This window comes from Sciurus carolinensis, chromosome 11 (assembly GCF_902686445.1).
Source record: "Sciurus carolinensis chromosome 11, mSciCar1.2, whole genome shotgun sequence".
Lineage (NCBI taxonomy): Eukaryota > Metazoa > Chordata > Mammalia > Rodentia > Sciuridae > Sciurus > Sciurus carolinensis.
In genome coordinates this window covers 113,156,037-113,177,299 of record NC_062223.1, presented here as the reverse complement: position 1 = coordinate 113,177,299, position 21,263 = coordinate 113,156,037, and the positions used below count along the sequence as shown (strand labels likewise).

The following is a 21,263-nucleotide window of genomic DNA, read 5'->3' as shown; positions in this document are numbered from 1 at the left end:
TTAGAAACAGCATTCTTATGCAGTGTGGAAGATGGGCTGGAGGCGGAGAGCAGGTAGAAGGCTTTTTAATAATCTGCATGAGAGAGGATGATGGCCTGGATTAGAGTGGGCAGCAGGAGGTGGAGAGAGTGGGAGAATTTGCATGGCATTTGGAAAGTAGAATAGGCAGGACTCCGTGTTTGTTTTTTTCTTTGGATTTGGATGAGGTGGATTATTGTTCTGTTTGGCTCCACATCAGCCTTTGTTCTATTACTGTGCTGGAGAACCATCTCTGGGTGGTTCTTGGTGGCAGGCAGAGCTCTCATCCCTCTGAAGGGTGCAGCTCATGACCCAGTTCAACCAATGAAAGGCACCTGCCCCAGATTGCCACTCAGGAGTTAGTGAATCTGAGAAGCAAGGACAACAGAGAATCTATTCTGGGAGTAGCCACAACTTTCAGTGTTCAAGAGCAGCATAATAGAGTTCCAGGAGGATGCCAGTGTCTGATGCCAGCAGTGGTGGAGATAATATCTCATGCCCTATGTTCAGCTACAATAGCTAAGCTCTCACTGGACTACTGTTTAGACTTGGTTTTGGTTGAAAACATGTGTGTCTATCTTTTTCGTTCCTGCCTGTTTTACAAACCTGAATCTCTAATCTCTCCTGTGACTCTGGGAGCGTCTATGATATTTTCAACGAGGTTCTTTTATGCTTAAACTGCCAGAACAATTTGTTTCTCACATGCAAGCTCCCCATCTCCACCCTGATTGTGTTGGAGGAAGAGAGGTCATGAGCAGCTGGATGCTGTCGTCCTGAGATGGGGAGCACAAGCAGGGAGCAGGTTCTAAGGAACAGAATCCCAAATGCAGCTGGCTAGTTTATAAACTAAAATACCTCTGCTCCTTATTTACTCTCACTAAAGAAAGCAGGGAGGGAGCTATTCTGTACAACTGAGTTTCTCTGAGCTGTACAATCCCATTCAGAACCCAAGCGGTTGTGGTCCCCGCATTCACAGACATCATGAGGACCACCATCTTGGTTTCACTGCCTGCTCCCACCTCCAGAAGGGGACCCCTTTCACAGTGCACCTGGTGCGTTCTCATCTTCATGACATTCTGGACATCTCAAGGCTATGGAAGGTAAATGAGATTACATCTGAGAAAGTGCTTTGTTTTCTGTGGGAGGTGCCTAAGAACTCCAAGGTGGTTATACTTCCCTAAATGCACAATTTCAGAAGTCACATGTGATTTGATTGCTTCCTGGACAACAGAGTCACTTTCCCACCTACTTACCTAATCATTTCTATTGTGTGTTCATCTCTACAGGTCACTGCCGTGTCCACTGAAACACAATGTGTGCATTTTTTAATTGTGTTAAAAGATTTAAAAATAGATAATTCCCTATTTTAACTACTTTGAAGTGTATAGTTCTGTGACATTAAGTACATGGGCACTGTCATGCAATCATCACCATCACCCATTTCTAGAATTTGTTCATCTTCCCTAACTGAAACCCCAGGCCCACTATGTAGCTCCCCATTTGCTTCTGCTCCCAGCCTCTGGCAATGAATGCTCCAATCACCCATCTCTATGGATTGACTTCTCTAGATGCTTCCCATAAGTGGATTCCTACAGTATCTATTATTTTGTGACTGGCTTATTTTACTTACCACAATGTCTTCAGGTTCACTCACAAGGTAGCATGTGTGATAATTTCCTTCCTTTTTAAGGCTGCATAATATCCTATCATCTATGTACACCACATTTTTTATGCATGTAAATAGGTATTTGGGTTATTTTCACCTTTTGGCTACTGTAAATAATGCTACTATGAATATGGGTATAAAAATATAGGATATGTATTTTATGACTTCTTCCTATCAGGCTATAAAATAAATATGGATAATCAAACTCTAAGTTATCTCCTTTATAACCATGAAGAACTGTACAGTAGAATTTCTTGAAATAGGTCACACTTGCATTATTTAATGTTTTAAAATAGGAGGATGCAAAGAACATCTAGAACTGTCCATTTCACACTGAGGTGGAAAGGCCTCTTAGAGTCTGTGTGAGGAAATCATTCTCTAATGGTGAATTACACACACAGTTGTCAAAACTCTCAGGTAACTCTCTGCCCTCCTGTGTTGGTCAGGGACAGTGCCCTAAACCTTTCACCTTCCACACCTCTCTTGGGGTGGCCAGCCTAATCTACCTTCAGCCCCTTCTCGATTTTCAGTCCTGGGGCTGCGGCTTTCTCAGCAGCACCAGTTACCAAGAACTCTGCACCTCTCTAAGGTTTTCTGCACTTTGAGAGATGTAAACAAGCACAAAAAGGTCAAGTTCATTTTCCTTTCACCCTACTCTTCTTCTAACCCAGGTGAATTACCACCCTAGTGTTCCCAGAGTCATTTGCAAAAGGCATAAGAACAAAATGACAAAGGACAAAGAAAGAGGAGAAAAGAATTCTCAGAGCTGTAAAATCAGGTTGCAGTTTTTCTCTACGAAGCAGGTTAAGAAACCCAGAGCAGCAGTTCCACGTGCATGGGGGGCGGCTGCCTTTCCTTCAGGGCTTCTCTAGCTGCGGTTTTCTGTTAAAGGGGAAAACATGCTGTGCACCTTGATGCACTGGTTGTCAGTCCCTGCACATAATCTTCTCCACAGCACTGTGCTGTGGATCTCTATCTCCATTTACAACTGAGGACCCGGAACCTAGCACTCAGAGCTTTCGAGGCTGTGCACTTTGGGCATGAGCAAAGTCCTGTGTGATCCCAGTGTTGCTGTGGAGCTAGATCTGCCTTCTGACCCCCAGACGAGGGCACTTCCCTTATTTTCTATAGAATAATTTTCAGAAGGGGGGCGGTGACAATCTGTTTCTCTGCAGGTGTCTCGGAGTCTGATAGATCCCCTTTGTGAGCCCCAGCTGACACTCATTTTCTAACTTGTAAGACAGTTCTTGCAGCAATGGAGGGAACCTAGCTCTTCTTTATTCTCTGTTCAGTTCTTTGTGTCCTTATTGCAAAAGTCAACAAACCCCCACCTGCCCTGTCTTCTACCCCTGCTAGGGTCTGAAATCATTTGCTGCAATTCTAACCTCCAAGATGGTGGTGTGAGGAGGTGGGGCCTTGGAGGTGACTAGGTCATGAGACTAGTACTTTCATGAATGGGATTAGTGTTTTTTTTTTTTTTTTCTCTCAAAGTTTGGAGTTTTATTTTGTTAATTTTATAATTATTTTAACTATAATTAAATGACAGTACAAATTTGAGATAGAGTTAGACATTAGTTATTGATTTGAAAACTTTCCTCTATTTTTAACCTAGTAAGTCATTACTTTTTTAAAAAATTTATTTATTTATTTATTTTGATTCATTGTACACGAATGGGGTACAACTTTCATTTCTCTGGTTGTGCATTAAGTAGAGTCACACTGTTTGTGTAATCACATATGTACATAGGGTAATGATGTTTGTCTCATTTTACTATCTTTCCTTCCCCCAACCCCTCCCCAAACCTCATTTTCCTCTACATAATCCATCCTTCTTCCATTCTTGCCTCCCCACTCACCCCGTTATGTATCATCATCCACTTATCAGAGAAATCATTTGGCCTTTGGGTTTTTGGGATTGGCTTATTTCACTTAGTATGATATTCTCCAACTCCATCCATTTACCTGCAAATGAGCCATAATTTTATTCTTCTTTATGGTTGAATAATATTCCATTGTGCATATACCACAGTTTCTTTACCCATTCATCTATTAAAGGGTATCTAGGTTGGTTCCACAATCTAGCTATTATAAATTAAGCTGCTAAAAATATTGATATAACTGCATTACTATAGTATGCTGATTTTAAGTCCTTTGAGTTCAGGCCAAGGAGTGGGATAGCTGGGTCAAATGGTGGTTCCATTCCAAGTTTTCTAAGGAATCTTATACTGCTTTCCAGAGCGGCTGCACCAATTTGCAACCCCACCAGCAATGTATCAGTGTACCCCTTTCCCCCACATCCTCGCCAACACCTATGTCACTTGTATTCTTGATAATAGACATTCTAATTGGGGTGAGATGAAATCTTAGGGTAGTTTTGATTTGCACTTCTCTTATTACTACAGACATTGACATTTTTTCATGTATCTGTTGATTGCTTGTAGATCTTCTTCTGTGAAGTGTCTGCTTATTTCCTTAGCCCATTTGTTGATTGGGTTATTTGTACTCTTGGTGTAAAGTTTTTTGAGTTCTTTATAACTTCTGGAGATTAGTGCTCTATCTGAAGTACCAACCATCTATAAATCAGGAAGCAGGCCCACACCAGACACTGGTGCCCTGATCTTGGACTTCTTAGCCTTCATTATGGTATTTTGTTATAGCAACCCAAATAGACTAAGTCAACCCCTAATACCCATTACTATCCACTTGTTTACCATTTTCAACAATAAAAAAAGTAGAAGTAAATTAAAGGTTAGGCAGAACATCAGGTAGAACTTCCTAACTCCTATGCCCTGCAACAAGCAGATAAGGAGTTCAGAAAAGCTGTGGTGTATTTTCCAGGAAAGTTATCAGGAAAAGGGACATCCTGCCCCCACTTGGCCTACTTGGACTAGGTACAGTTCTGCCTGGAGGCAGAGGGAGGCACCAAATGACCTCCAGAGGGCCCTGGCAGTCTGGGAAGCTGGGAGCCTCTGGTGCAGCCACTGCTTGGCTGCAGATGTTCCCTGTCTTCAATCACTCAGTGCATCTGTTTGCCGTGCAGCTTGTTTAAAGAGCAAGGCGTTTGCTAATTGAAAACTAAAAGATCCATCCGTCTCACTCACAGTCAGCATGAAATCCACTCAGCCGTGCAAGATTGGGGTAAAAAAGGCAGTGCAGAACTACATGTCCTTGGGTTGGTGTAGCCCCATGGAGGTCATCTGGCCCCTGCTTCTACCTCCGAAATCAAGCAAAGATAACCTCCCCACTCTGAAGCTGTCAGAGATTGCCCATATCATAGTTTTTCTAACAAATCTTCATCTTTTATCTTCAATGCAGACCAGGCAGACAGGTATTATCAGTCCCAATTTAATGATAGGAACACTGAAAGGGATTCAATCAAAGTTACACAACTGATAGGTAAAAGAGTCGGGACACCAGTCTATGTGCTCTAGGACGACTCTGTCCCATTTCTGAATTTGTGTAGAGGTGCTAGATTTAATTCTTCCTTAAGTGTATTAAATTTTGGAAAGAATGGCCCAAGGGTATATAAGGAGAACACTGGAGTTTCAACCATGTCTGTAATGTTTGCTTTAAAAGTAAGTATGGCAAAATGTTAAGATGCTTGACTGTTGTAATATCTCCCTATCAAGCCTGCAGGGGAATAAAGGAGAGTTCATGACAGTAGTGCCAAAGGAATATGCAGGGGAAGGGGTGCATTATGCCCATTCTCCACCTCCCTCAAATGCATCCATAGCTGTCCATATTTGAGAGAATTGCTGGTTTGTTGTATCAGGAGACAGGGACTGCTCATTGTGGGATTTTGAAGTGCTCTCATTTTTTCTGGTCCTCAGCTTCCTCTTCTGAAGTGAAGAAGTATTAGATAAAAGCCAAGGTCTTTTCCAACCCTAATTTTCTATAACTTGTGGCAATGGAGGAGATTTAGTCTGTTGTGGCCCAGAGTGGCTCAATTCCAGTCATGCAGGGCTGACTCCTGTCACATACAGTCAGTCCTTTGTTTATGATGTTCCCTCTGTTTGGAATGATGTTCCACCTACTTCTCCTTGGGAACTTGCATTGCTCCTTCCATGACTAGCTTCTGAGAGATCTGTTTTTTTTTTTTTTTTCCTCCAAAGGACTTTTTTTAAGCTGCAGATGTTTCCCTGGAGATCTCTACTCTGGATTGGCAGATGTGGGAACAGGGGCCTGGTTTTATTTCCTTTTGTGACAGCTGAATTTGACCTAGAACCCAGCAAAGGGAGGACAGTCAGCAACTAATTGCTGAAGATGGAAAAGAAAGAAAAGGAAAGAGAAAGGAAAGGAGAGAGGAAGAAAAGAGAGGGAAAAGAAAATTCCTTTGCAGCCCAGATGACCTTGAGTGGGGCCTGCAACAGAGTACCACTTCTTGTTCTCTTCCTCCTCCTGGCCACACACACATCTGTTGGGAATCAAAGGTGAACTGGAATCCCTAAGGCCTTCTTTTGCATTTCCATCTCGGGTCACCTCCCAACAGGCTTTTACTCTGCAAAAGTCAAGCAACAGAACCCGCCACAGAGATTTCCAGACCTGAGGTCAGAAAAGCGATCCTGAATCTTTCCTGACACCTTTTCCTCCTTAAGTGACTTGCTAGATGAGAGGCTCTTCTCCAACCCTTAATCTCTGACCCCTCAAAGAAAGAGAGCAGAAAAGTAGGCGTTGAGATCGCTTTGCCCAAGGTAGCCTTGGATATACAGTGCGTTACCTGGAAAATGTAGGAGGAGCTCCTTGGGCTCGGTCCTTGCCTCGAACCCAGAAAGCTCAGCTCCCGCCTGAAAACCAGGGATTGCGGAATCCCGCAAACCCTCCGCAGTCCCCTAAACCCGGGTGCGCGGAACAGGCACCAATGCGTGCGGCGGGGTGGGGCCTGTCCCAGGGGCGGGGCCCCGGGGCACCTCGTGGCCAGGGAGGTCCCACCCCTCCCCTCCTGCGCTCCGGGGGCTCCGGCGACGCCGCGGAGCTGTCCAGCCTCAGTGCCAGAGCTGGCCGCCTCCCGCGCGCGGCGCGCCGCCTCCGCGCTTCGTCCGCGCGCTGCACTCCTGCTCACCCGCCCCGCTGCCGGCCCCGCCCCGCCCCGCCCCGCCGCGGCCGGTCCACTGCTCCCCGCGGGCGGGAGCCGGCCGAGCGGCTGCCCGCCGGGGCTCTGAACCGCGCGGCGGGGCTGGGACCAAGGGGCCGGCCGAGGAAAGCGGCGGCCCCGGACGGCTGCCGGAGGGGCGACCACGCGTGGATGAGGCGGGAGCCGGAAGCCTCGAGTAGCGGGTGCAGTCTCTGCCCCCGGGCGCCCTATGGCTTGAAGGTAAGCCCATCTGGATGGAGCGACAGATTACCTGGGCCGAGGCAGGGTCGAAGGGAGAGGAGTGGGAGCTCCTAGAGCTGTGCGGTCCGGACCTGAAGTTTGGCCACTCTGGCGCAGACTGGCCGGAGCGCCCCGCCTAGGTTGGGTTATCTACAGAGTCTCCGTCGGACGGCTTGCCTGTTGGAGGTCCGGAATCCGGCGACTGCCATCCCCTCTCCCTCCTTGATATCCTTTGCGACGCCCGGGCGAGAATGCTGCCCCCGGGCACGAGCGGATGCGGCCAGGGCAGCCTTCTGGCGGAGCGCCCAGAATGAGCCCCTCAGAGAGTGTCATGGGAGCGAGACCGGCTCTCAAAGATCTAGGGAGGGCACTTTCCTCCTGGCTCCGGACCCCAGGGCGCGCAGCCAGAGTTTTCCATGACCCCCAGAGGAGGAAGGATTGTTTTTGGCAACTTGGTATTGGTGCAACCTAAGACTTCAGTTTCAAAGGGCAGAAGCTGAGAGAGGGAGACAGGCGGGTTTCAGTTACACCACTCCTTGCTCTGCCTCTGTCCTTGGTCCTGAATTTTCATTCTTATTTATCTTCTCTCCATTTGAGATTCGGGTGGGGAGGAAACCTGGGATTCCAGACCCATCTCGACTTGGGAATGCAGGTGATGATGGGGACGGTGACGAAGGGTTAATCTCCAACTCTGGAAAGGACCGCGAGCCCCTTTAGGGGCTGTGTGTGAGGTAGGAGTCAGCTTTAAACGCCAAGGCACATCCCCATCCCTGTCTGCAGCGGGCAACCTGTGAGTGATTTTTGTTGAGGTAAGAGGGTGCATGTGCATCCACATAACAGCCTTATTCGCCATGGACACAAGTCACAGTACTGCAGCTCCGTAGGGACAGGCCCTTTCTCTCAGCTACCGGGAAGCTGTCTGAGCAAGTCACTTTTGGCCCACCTGGCACCCCGCTACTTTTTGTGCTGGGGTTTCTGAGGTTGAGTGAGGTGAAAGGCACTTTGTAGACCCCCCTTCAGCTTCTGCAGATTCAACTATTTCTGGATGTTGACCAGGTTACAAACCTTTCAGGCTAATCCTTGCTTTTCTCCAGGGAACAAGATGCTCAGAGATTCTCTCCTCCTTCAGATGCAAATATTTGTGCTATTCCTGATTCTTCCTGCAGCATTAGGACCACTTGAAAAAGAAGCATTCTTTTCATTTTTCCCTGTGTGCAGCTGTTTAATGAGGGTAGGCAGAGACAGAGACCTTGTTGAATGTGATCAATTTAAAGAGAACCAGCAAACTGGTTTGCTGGGTCTTAGCTCTCTGCCTTGGACTTCTCTGTTGAGTTTTCAAAATTCAAAGCATATTTGTTTCTCAGGGATTTTGATGCTGTCTCTGAACTCAGACATCTGACAGAGAAGAGGTTTGGGAGGGTTAGCCCTGGAGCCAAATGAGCACCATTGGAATCTCAGCCTTAGTTTTTGAAAGAGTGTTCTGAGCTCCTTCCACCTTCCTTGTACAACCTGAGAATGAAAGATGCCTGAAAAATGGAGAGATGCTGATCTGTTGTAGAGGTCAGTGCAGCATTTTTTGGGAGGGAGTGTTAGAAATAAACTCTCTGCATCTGAATCATCTGGGAATCTGGTTTAAAATGCACATTTTTGCTTCTTCCCCAAAGAAATGCTGAACAAAAACCTCTGAGATCCAAGAGCTTATATTTAAGCAATATATCTGGATAATTTCTATGTACATTGGGAAATCACTCCTCATAAAGTTCAGACTCCTTAAAAAGAATTTGTGGACATTTTAAAATTAAGATCTCTAATTTATCTCATTGTCTTCTGAAGTTATACATGTTAAATTCTTCAAGCATGTGGCTGTTGGTGGAAGGATCATCCACCTGATTCAGTTCCTTTGCTGCAATAAAGGGTCTGACACTTTCCTCTCCCACAGGATCCTGCCAGACTTTTCGTCCTTCTAAAATTGATTTTTGGCTTCTCTAGAGATCAGGTGGACTTTCATAAATACTAACTGCCCCTCTCTGGGGGCCAACTCCATGTGCTGGCTCTCCTCCCCTCCCCTCCTGAGTGAGTTATGGTCTTTCACTATGCACTATGCTCTGCTGACACAAGTGCTCTGGAAATGCCAAGGACTGGTTATTTTAACTGAGTAGTTCTTCATTCTCACCAAGGCTGGTGGCCACTCATACCCTCCTGGCAGTGACATATTGACTGTACTGATTTGATTTTTGTGTTCCATAAACTAAGAGGATTGTAGGGGTGAATCAGCTGGTAAGGATGTTTGTGGGGTAGTCAGTCTTCTACCTTCACCTGCAAAGTTGGATTATTTCTGTCTAAAACATGGAATTGCAATCTTGAGAATGATGTAGGAGAACCTGAAAATGAAAGAAATTCTTCTGTTCCTCCTCCTTTACCAGGGAAAGCAAAGAGAAATTCAGGGTCTCATCAGAAATAGGGCCTCAGATACCACTGAGATTGACCTGCAGAAGCCAAACTTGTCTGAAATCACCATTCTCTGGGTAAACAATGACCTACAAAGACATGTGGACTTTTCCTGCAGAAAGCTGTCTCCATCTGCCTCACAGTGAAAGTAGCATTTTGGCATTGAGGCAGAAGTATGGCTGTGAATATTGCACTGTGTGTATGTACCTGTGTGCACACCTGTGTGCATGCGTGCACATATGTGCACATGTGGTGGGCATGATGAGACCTCCTTGAGTCAAACCTGTCCTTCCAGTAGCTCAGCCTTTCTGATTTGCCACCCTTTAGTTTTCCTTCCTTTGTGGTTTAATATCTATGAATCTCCAGCTATGAAGGTGTTTCAGCACCTAGGATGGGAGTAAAGAATCTAAGTTGAGATTTTTTATTGCCAGGACCCCAAGCCATGTTTGCAGTATATCCCAGAATCAGGTTGTGTGTCAGCAGGTCTCAGTAACCTGAGATATGAGATCTTGAAAATAACTCAGAAGGGTGGTCCTATTTTTTGCATTTTTCTCTGAGACATTGTATACAGGACTTTAGATCCTTAAATTATTTGGGCTCCTCAGAGATCCTTCTTGGATACCCCTGTCTACAAACAGGGCAGCTGCCCAGAAATACGTAGACTCTCTCTTGCTATTGAAGTTCTCTCAAAACAGAGTGGTGTCAAGTTTCTAGTTCCTGGGCTCCAGGATTGGACTCAGCCACCAAAGTTTCTCCATCCTCCCAGGCATTCTGCTTAGCAAGGGAACATCTGTGTATAGGAAGTGCTTGGAAACCACAGGCAACAGAAAGGGCACAGCGTGGCTCAGCTTCTCAGCAGGCAGCCTCTTCTGTACGTTGCCTTTTACTTGGTTGAACCCCAACACCATTTTCCCTCCTCCCACCCACAAGAAGGCATCTTGTGGTAGTGGGTGGACTCCAGGTTGACTTTGGACTTATGTACCCTCCAGCTCTCCATGATATCTAATGGAGCCACAAAGCATGTGCAAATTGCTTATTTAGCAGTTCTCGGTGATAGACTGATATTATCTCTATCCTTTTTAGTTCATTTAATAGTGTTGAAATCCAATGTTAATATATCCCTGTCTCTCACCTGTCTCCACCACCAATGAAATTGAAGATTTCTTTCATATTTTTTTAAACAATTTTTTAAAACATCACTAGCATAGAATCATATTATCTAAATGCATAGGCTTGGAAAATAGTTTGATTATAGTATCAGTATATGGGATGGAGCAGAAATACAACTACAAGACTCAACCACTTGGTTTGCTTCTATTTGTATCCACAGAAAGGAGAGAAACTTGCCCTCTGGACTACACATTTTCCCCCATTTTGTCCCTTTCACCTCGGTCTGATAAATGGATTAAATCAACACCCTTGGCAGCCAGGATGCCCCTGGGAGAGTACACTCTCTTCTCTCCCTAGGAGACATAGGAATGTTTCTCTGCAGAAGAGTTAAGGCCTCTACTGGCTCCAGTATACAGGGAGGAGCCAGAGATGACTCACTGGGACCTGGGGACTCCCTCCTCCCCTGGATAGAAGAGGTTGTGCTATTATAGTGTCTGGAACTCAGAGACCTAGAGGCTGCTGGGGACGTTTGGGAGAGTATGGGGCAGTACAAAAAGGTGGGAGTGGGAATGCTCACAGGAGCTGCCAAAATAGGCTGATGTTAAATTTGCACTGAATATAGTCACTACCTTAGTGCAATTGGGTAATTTTTGTTGTAATCTGCTGATAACTGCAAAAATTCTTACTTTTCCCAGAAGGAGATGAGGAAAGTCTTTGCTGTCTGCAGGGATGGGAAAGGAAGAAGGGAGGACCCTTGACTTTCCCTGAAGTCCTCTGAGTGATGTCAGCCTGCTCCCAGACAGAGGATGAAAAGTGAAGTCAGGCTGATTCAGCCCCAAGAGGCCCCATCAATAGGCCCCTGGGCAATCCTGCCTTCCAGGGAGCTACCATTCAGCACAGAACTACAGCTGCAGTCCTAAGGACTCTCCCCTGCAGATGTCTGGGAGACTGAGTCCTGGGGCTTGTCTATTTGTCATTGGGCCCCTTCAGAATGTGCCTGCCCTTCTCGTTTCCACCCCTGCCTGTTGTTATTGTTTGGGTTCTAAGTGGCCCAGCAGGGGAAAGGCATTAGAAATGAAATTATTTTTGTTGCATGCTGTATAATTGCCTCTGTTCCTTCCTGTTACCCCAGGCAGCAACATCACTATCAATTCCCTGGGAACCCTTGGTCTGGGAAAGTGGCTTACTCACAAGCTTCCTTAGAAGGGCTGCTTTTGACAAGTGGTCCTGCTCACTGGTCCTTGCATTGCTGGTCTCATCATATAGCATCCAACATTTATCATGTGCTTGCTGTGTGCAGGATACTGTTCAGCACTTGACATGTGTTTTTTTACTTCAATTCCTAATCCCACAACAACTCTATGAAATAGGCATTCTTATTATCCCCATTTTGCAGAGGAAGAAGCATGGGCTTAGAGAGGTAAGTGGCTTGCATGAGGTCACGCCACTAATGTGTGGGGTGGAGATTCAAAGCCAGAGTGTCTAATGCTTAAATAATAGCTCTTTCCGACTTATGTAAGTGGCATAAATAATAAGAAAGGGAGAAGAATAGGAATAAGAATTTATCTTCTTTAATAAACTGAAGTGACAGTGATTTTTGCAGATAGTACCAGGAAAGTGAGGAGGGGAGACAGCAGAGGGAGAAGATGGATAAAATAATCCTTTGGAATTCTTAAATTTGGGAATCAGTTAAGAAGTGTTGTTTTATACCTGGATTTGGGCCCCTTTGGATGGAATTCAATGGGAATGCACCTCAGCAAGCAATGGGAGCAAAGGGAAGGGATGCAGGTCATCTAAGTCTTCCAACTTCATGGCAGGTGCAGGGGGCAGAGTGTGGATTGATGATCTACCAAGCTAATCTGGAACTGTGATAACATCACCTTCTATCCAACATCTCTTTGAGTGCACTAAACTGTCCAAAGGATGAAAACCAGACTTCTGCCAACCTCTAGGCCTTTTTGTTGCTTTCTTATGACCATGGTTGAAAATTCATTAGTCTCTAATACTAAGCTTCTTGATTAAACAGAGAGGTGTGGATGGGATGACCTAAGATCCTGTACAGATACAGAAGTGATTCATGAGAGTTGTCTTTAAGGATCACTGATCAGCTGTTTTCTGGTGGGCAAATAAGAGAGGTCTGGGTGTCCCTGCCCCTGTATCAGTTTCTTTAAGTACATCATAAATGAACTATTTATATGCTGCCTAATAAATTAGAATTTTTAAGGTTCAAGAGCGCCGAAGTCTCCATTAAAATAATGGATAATGATGTTCATCTTGTGATCACCTAGCAAGCTTCCACCTGTTGTTGAACTTTACCATGAGTTTCATGAATGATATGTACCAATATTTGGTTTCTCACTTAAGTCCTTTAAAAACACCATAGTGTGCTTAGTATGGTATTTAGGTCTGTGGACACCAAGAATTTGAATCCTGATTCTTAACACTTACTTGCTGAGGGACCATGAGCAGGTTGATTACCTCTATCACCTTGGACTTCTCATCTAAAGTGGATGTCAATACTAACCTCATTTGGTTGTAGTGATTAATTCAGATAACAGATATAAGGCATTTGAAAGAGTTCCTGGAAAAAGTAATTGGCCTACAAGTGTTAACTGTAATTATTGTTATTGTTAATTAAGGAGCTTAAGGAGGAACATTTTTAGCAATTGCCCTTTTGCACTAATTCAGCACTGATTTTACATGTCTGGAAATTATGTTCCTATAATTTTCACATGTCATGTGATGTAATGCACTCTGGCAAAGGCCACTTTTTATTAAAATAAATAAGGTAACAAACCTGTGCAGGGACAAGACTTTCCCATCTTTTCCCAGATTGAGAGAATGGAAACACTTCACACTGAGCATATCATCAAGGCTGGCAGAAACATGTGCTCTCCATCTTCTGGGGACATTAGTGGCAGAAGCAAATGCCATCTTTATATTTTCTGAAGTATGATCCTGCCTGAGAAAGGAGGGCAGAACACAATAGTTTTTGACCCTGGGACTCTCCAATCTAGAATGCTACTTCCTCTTTTGGGCTTTTCCTTCTCTATGAGTCTTTCCTTGTGGTGGGCTCTTATTACTGATGCATCTGCTTCTGGGCAGTTATAAATGCTTACTGCTTGGTGATGGTAGGACATTGCAGAATGCATTCTGTTCCCAAGTCATCTTTCTCAGATCACTCCAGTTTTAGATTCTGAACTCCCTCAGCTCTTTCATTCATTTGTGGCAAAGTCAAAAATAAAAGTGTATGGACAAGCAGAAACTAGCACCCAGAGTTCCAAGCAGAGTACATAAGGGTCTCCAAAGTGGATCCATGTTTGGATACACATCTTTCCTTGAGGACTGTATATAGCGGAAGGTCTGGGATCACTCTGGATAGCTAATGGCACAAAGTCTTCTCTGGGAGCTAGAAGGAAGGAATGGGAGGTGGTCATTGTTCTCTATAGATCCATGATGCCCTCAGGACATCTTGGATACTTCCTTAGTTACATTCTGTGGTAGCCAGTCAAGATGACTCCCATAGTCCCCACCTCTTGGTGTTCATGTTCTTGTGTAATCACCTCCTATGTTAAATAGGGCACACCTGTGAAACAGTAAAATAATGCCTAAATGAGAGAGTGTGACTTCTGAGGATGGGGTTTAAAAGATATCATAATGTACATCTTGTTTTCTCTTGGATCACTCTTTCTGGGGAGCGCCAACTGCCACGTCATGAGAACATTCCATCAGCCCTGAAAGTTCTGCACAGTGAGGAACTGAAACCTCCACCCAACAGCTGTGGGAGCAAACTGTCTTGAAAGCAGGGCTTTCCTCCTCAGACATGCCTTCAAGATAGCCAAGGTCTTAACTGAAACCTTTGGAGAGAGCCTGAGCAAGAACTTCCCAACTAAGTTGCTTGAATTCCTGACCCACAGAAGCTATTGACAAAACATTTTAATTTTTATCAGTTGCTAAATTTTGGGGTAATTCATTATGCAACAATAGAAAACAAATATACACACATGGAAAAATTATTCTCCTTGATGTCATCCCAACTTGTATTCTGAAATGGCATGAAGTCTGTTCACTATCGACTGTATAAAAATGAATTGCGATTACTGGACTAAAATTGCTTCTGGTGAGCCTCCAGGGTGCCTTCTGCTTGTGTTACTTTGCAACTTGAGGGTGCTCACATCTCACATGCCATGGCCTTGAGCCCTCTCAGCTGTCATCTTTCCAGATCAGCAGCTGGTAGTTCTACCTTTTCTTCCTGTACTTTCTCTTCCCTGACTGTCTTCTGCATCAGAAACCATTCAACATGTATTTTGTTTCTTATTCTTTCATTGGACAAATTTAATCAAGCATCTGCTCTGTGCTAGGTACTCATCTTGGTTGCAAACATGTCAGTGACCAAAACAAAGATCTCTGCCTTCCTGGAACTTATCTTCTAGTGGAAGGAGAGAAATGGTAGCAATATATATATATATATATATATATATATATATATATATATATATATAATATAAAGTACCATGTATGTTAGAAGGTAATAAATACTCAGGAAAGGAGAAAACAGGTTAGGATTGGGGTGATGTAGAATGCTGAGGTGGAACCCAGATGGAACCCACATTAGTAAATAGGTGGCCAAGGTGGACCTCATGTAGGAAGGGACATTTAAGAAAAGTCTTAAAGGGTATTGGGAAGTTAACTGCACAGAAATAAAGGAAAGGTAGGGAATCATATAGTCTGTATGCATTTTTAATCATTTTAAATAATTGTTTTATTCCTTAAGCAACAATAGTTATAACACTGCATTTGGAACTCACTTTTAATTTTCAAAACCCATAAGGCAATAATAAATAAAGTGTAAAGACTCTCACATATTCCTGTTGATCTTTACAACAACCCATTGAGGTAGCTGTTATAACTCTTATTTTGCAGATTTGGCCCCTGAGGCTCAGAGAGGTTAAGTGAAACTTGCTCAGAGTCAGAGCCAGTAAGTACCAGAGCCATGGCCTTTGACATCTCTTGTACTCCTTTCTTATCTTGCCATCCTAATGCTAACCTTTTGTTCTCCATTTCGTGTTTTCCCTGCTAGACTTGAATTGGAGAATCTGTCTCATGCTTCTCTGGAACCTGTTATAGCCTAAAATGATGCTAAGCACTTCATAGTCACTTAAATTGTTGAGTGAGTGAGTGGGTGAGTGATGGGTTGGTGAATGACAGCTTACTTCCCCACAGCCTCACTCTTTCTCAAAGCCCAACAAGTGTCTGGCAGTGTCTGAGGCATCCCCCAGGTCTGGTGGGTCAGCAAGATGCTTCACACCTCTCTTGTCCCCAGTTACCTGGCTGCCTTCTGTCATGACTAGTGTAGGGTGACTGGAAATTTTAAGTTTCTGTAGGACATGAAAGTAGAGGATATTGAATAGTTGGTGCCTCCTTCAATCAGACACACATGTAGAGATGAAGTTAAGGGGTGAGCTGTCAAGGCAACTCATGGAAATGCATTGAGTTAGGTCGTCCTGGAGGCCTGAAGAAGCACAGGATGGAACAGTTGCTGGGGTTTATCTCAAGTGTCCTGAAAGGTTTGTACATTTTGAAGCTGGGCTTATAGTTTGAGAAGCTGGGTTGATCCTCAGTTTAAAAGTTACAATAAGTGTCATTCTACTCAAGACCCTCCAAAAGAAGTGACAGTTTGAACTTATCTTTTCCAAGAGCACTTTTTTAAAAGTGGGATGTGTACCATCTGCCCATCTAAGTTATTCAGTATAACACGTGATTCAGAGAATGAACTTGGAAGCTGGAGTAATGTAGGTTCCAATCTTGTTCTGTCACTCACAGGTTGTATGACAATAATCAAGTTACTATAAGCTTTTTGAGATGTAGGGTTTTTGTTTTCCTCTATAAAAGAGAAATGACCATGGCACACACTTGATAGGGTTGTGGGTGTAATAAATGACTTGTGCAGAGTGTTTGGTCCAGTACCTGGCACATGGCAAGCTCTCAGTAAACATTCTCTTTCATTTTTCTTGTCATAATTATCAGGAGGTTTTTCAATCTATGCTCCAAATTTTACCTTCTCTCTTATGGAAGGAAGAGAGACATTTTTGCAGATGAGCCAACTGGACAAGATAGTATTTGACTCATAGTGTTATCCTTGGAAGAATCCAGTGTCACTCAGCAAGTGACTAGAGCTCAGTTCTACCCCTGGGCCTCTCCTCCAAACTCTGTTATCCATGGCCTCCAGATAAGGGCATGGAATATACAAGGAACTCAGTGGCTGAAGAGTGGAGCTTGAATTGGAGATGACCTAATGTAAGACCAGAGGTATAATATGAACCTTGAAGTCTTATGAGAAACACTGATCTCCATCCTGAGGGAATTAAGAAGCTATTTTGAATGGTTGGATTTTGGTAGAATAATTTCATTGACTTGATTTGCATTTTTAAAAAAAATATAGCAGAAGCTGCTGTATGGGGGAACTGATTATAGAGGAAGCAAGACTAGAAGGAGAGTAACTAGGAGACTTTACAGTTGTCCAGGTCAGTGATGCTGGAGACCTGGATGAAGGTTGGGCAGTGGAGCTAAGAAGCCATGAAAGATCTGAAAAGATGTTAAAATTCACCAGAACTTGGTGGTTGATGGGCAGTGACAAATGAGGGGAAGAGAGAAGCCAAGGATTATTTTAAGACAATAAAGCAAGGGAGTTAAGGATATTGATAAAAGTATTTAAACATTGGGCTGATAATGTACGTCAGGTAGAAAGGCTAATGTCCATAGGCAGTGGACATTAGCAAGAAGAAAAAGAATCCATAGACCAGTGGTGTTGGGGAGGTCAAAGAACTGGTTTATCTGACATAATCAAGTGACTGAGCTGAATGCAGAGGGAATTATGGTGACAGGGTGGTCACAGATGCCATCTTGGGGGTAGGTGATTGAAGTACCTACTGGGAGTTAAAGAGACCAAAGAGCTGAGAAGCCACAGTGTTTCAAATAGATTCCATCCAAATCAATGGCAGGACTTGGACTGGAGTGGAAGACAGCGAATTAGGTGCCAAAGGGTTTAATTAAGCGGGGAAGTGACCAGGCATCTAAGGATGACAGTGGCAAAGAGGGATGGAGGGACCACAGGTGGGTGGCATGCCCTCAGGGGAACAGATTCTTTAGTAGTGGACAGAGGCAGTGGCAAGAAGGCCCAGGGCTGGGGTGAACAGCATCCTGGGGGCACCCTCAGTTGAGGCTGGGAGGACAGGGACTGCTGCTGTAATGTGGTTCACACCTCCCCTCCAGATCTTGTCATATTGTGTTCCTCTTCTGCTCCCTCACTAGATCACTTTCCTCTCCCTATGTAAGGAGGGTGGGAGAGAAGGAGGAGAAGAAAGGAGAAAATTGGGTGGTGAGTGGGTGTAAAGATGTGGATGAGAGAGATGAAAAGGGTGGAGGTTACAGGGAAGGAAGCAAAATGGATGTGTTGACATTTGCTGTTCCTCTGCACCCAGCGTGCCATAGCTAACCTTTTATATGCTGTTTTCTTTACCTGGATGCTCTAGGCCTTCATCTTAAAAGTTAATGCCTACTAAGTCTTTACAACTGGGCAGTGGCATCACCTCTTCCAGGGACCTTTCCCTGGTTTTCCTTTCTAGCATCCCACATACCTGGGCTGGGGTCTCTACATCTATATTTCTGTAGCATTCCATGTAGGATTGAATGAAACTGTATTGTAATTGCCTATTGTCTTAGGGACAGCACTGGGGGGGAACAGGAGAAGGAGCAGTTCCTGTGCCCTGCACCTAGGACATGATTGGAATGTCAAGGGATGTCAATAAATGCTTGTTGAATACATGAGTCAATGATGAATGCTTCCCTCTTGCAGAGCAAGCTGAGATTTGCTCAAAAGCATATGGAACATGATGGCTACAAATCTGTGTGGTTTCTCTGAGCCCAGGGCATCAACGAGGTCTTCCAGAGGAACAGGAAGGTGGGGAAACCTGTGAAGAGCTCATAGTCATGGACCTGAAATATTATAGGGTCACATAAACTTGGGGGAAGGTATTAGTTTCCTCTGGCTGCTGTAACAAGGTACCACAGACTGGATGCTTAAAACTCTTAAGAGAGACTTACTCTCTTGTAGTTCTGGAGTCTGGAAGTTTGAGATCAAGCTACTAGTAGGGTCTTGCACCTCCTGAAGACTCTAGAGGAGCATACTTCTTTATCTCTTCTAGCTTCTCAAGGTTCCTGGTATTCTGAGGCCTGTGGCAGCATCACTCTGATCTCTGCCTCCCTCTTCTCCCTGTATCTCAGTCTCCTCTCCTCTTTTTATTAAAATACCAGGAATCAAATTAGAGCATCCTTCTCTTGTCCCACCTTGCTGCCTTGTCCCTAAGATCTGACTAATGATCTGGAAGTAATCAGTATACCTTATGATGCTATTATAAATGACAATAATACAACATCCAAAGAGCTTCTGCATAGCATTTAATACACTAAGCACCAACTTGCCCAGTCTGCTTTCCTGGGATAAAATGGGAATGTTGGTAGTTCTGCAGCCCAGTCACTGAAAGCCTTGAACCCCTCTAATTCAATATGAGCACATCTTAACCCTGAATTAATTACTTCTGCAAAGACCCTATTTCCACACAAGGTCACGTCCTAACCTTATTCCAGGTAGACATGAATTGAAGGGGGTCTGTTATTCAACCCAGGACAGAGGGCTTTTCTGCCTCACACATTCCCAGTCATATAGGCATTGTTTGCTTCTATTAGGGCAAGACCATTTTCCTCTCAGTCACCTGATGGGGAACAACTACCCATGTATCTAACTGAATCCTCATCTCCCGAGTTAGAAGGCACATGAGGACGAGAAAGAAAGCAATTAGTATGACTGAGAGTTTAGGATTAAAAGGGATTCACTGACCTGCTGGCACAATGGTTAGTAAAAGTGAAAAGTAAGAGGAGTGTGGAGGTAGACGGGGGAAAGAAAGGGGTCCCTTAAATGCTCCAGATGGGGGAGACCCATGGGGACTTGAATTCCTGGGGCACTTGGGTTCAGGCCCAGTGAGTGTGCTGACTGGGTGCAAATGTGAAGTATTTTATATAGTTGTAAAGAAGAGATTTGGAGTCGTTCACATTTATTAAATGCCTTCTGTGAGCCAGGTTCTCAGTCTAATGCTCTCATTTCACAGATGCAAACCCTGAGGCTCCAGTAAGCCAAACAAATTATCCAAGTTCTGAAATCAGAGTCCTCTAACTCTCAGTGTACCTAATACAAAGCGACACTCTTCTCCATATGCTCCCACCTGCCATGGGGATTGCAGATCTCCACCAGGTGATCATCATAATAGTAACAGTTTGTGCATCTGGGCAGAGCTGGACCATGCACAGAATGAATTTCCTGAAGTCATTTTGCTGCTGCTGTCTGGTGGTAAGGGGGTTGGGGTGGAGGTAGAAGTGAGGAAGTCTTCTTAGTTGAGTTCAGCTTTGCTGGGGGTGAAGGAGGGAAAACGTGTGATGTGCATTCCCTATGCAAAAGGAGAGGAGAGAGGACTTCACAGGCTAGCAGGGACTCACTCCCCCAAACAAACCCAAGAGAGCTGTGTCATTAAGTTTATCCAGCTGACCGGCACACAAAGATATAGGACTGCCGGTGATTCTGGGAGGTTTTTCTGGACCCTGAACATTCCTTTTCCTGTGGTTCTACCTTAGAGATTGCATGGCAACATTTGGAGCTGACTGTAGTGTCTCTCAAGTGGGCTGCGCCACCAGAGCCTGGATGCTGCTCTGTGACAACCTGGTCCATAGAAGAAGCTTAGTAATTACTCGTTGAATGACTTGAGTGAGTCTGAAAAGTGAATGCCCCCACCATGACAGGTAACAGAGTGTATAAAGGAGGAAGGCTCCATCTGGGACTTGTTTGGTGACCTGCACTGGTCCCCTGAGCACGCTGGATGTTGGATCTCCCCTGATTCTCTGATTTCCATTTCTTCTTCATTGCTGAGCAGCTACCTGCCCTCTGCAGAATTAACCCACACCCTGTCTCCATGGTAATGTCACAGCCACAGGAGTTCGTGGTCCTGGTAAGGGAGAAAGAAGAAAAGGGCAGAGACAGGAATGTATGTGGCCAGCAGTGTTCATGTGTCTTTTCTGAGCAGTGAAGCTCCATCAAACCAGGGAGAGAGTCCACACCAAAGGCTGGCAGCAGGGCTAGGCCAAGACTGAGGGTCCCCAGGACATTCTTTGGTCAGAAAAGAAGCCTGGGAGCTCTTGAGCAACAGGTGGAGTCTCTGTCCCTAGGGGCTTTTGGAGGCTGGAAGATTGGTATCTGCATAGGAAGGAATCACAGTCAGTTCAGGCTCTCTGGGACCCAGAAAAGTCTACCTTCCTTGGGATCTCCACAGTTTTTCCTCCCCATCCCAGTTCTGCCTACCTGTGGCTGCTCTCAAGCTCTGCTGGGGCTAGGACTGGCTGAGGAGGGCAGGAGACTAGTGCAGGGTCCCTTGAAATAGCTGCTGCCTACTTTGGCCCTGGTAGCAGCCTGACCAGATGACCAGGTGAGATCTAACAATGGAACAAAATAAGCAACTTGTTTAACAATAGTAAATTTGACAGTGCATCTAATCATGACCTCTAGGTTTAACCACCAGACACAAAGGCCAGGAAGACCTAATAGAATGGGCACAAAAGGCAAAGAAATGGAAAGCAGAGCTAGAATCCAGTATATTTCTTCCAGAA

At 44.7% G+C, this 21,263-nt stretch overlaps 1 protein-coding gene across 1 annotated transcript in view; it reads left to right on the top strand.

Moving 5' to 3' along the window:
* The first annotated feature begins 6,879 nt into the window (after positions 1-6,879).
* The window catches only part of Drd2 (dopamine receptor D2), a 59,408-nt gene continuing 45,024 nt past the window's right edge, over positions 6,880-21,263 (top strand). Inside the window, exon 1 of the mRNA XM_047518320.1 lies at positions 6,880-6,995. The gene's annotated coding sequence lies outside the window, so the exon portion shown is untranslated. The remainder of the gene's footprint in view (positions 6,996-21,263) is intronic.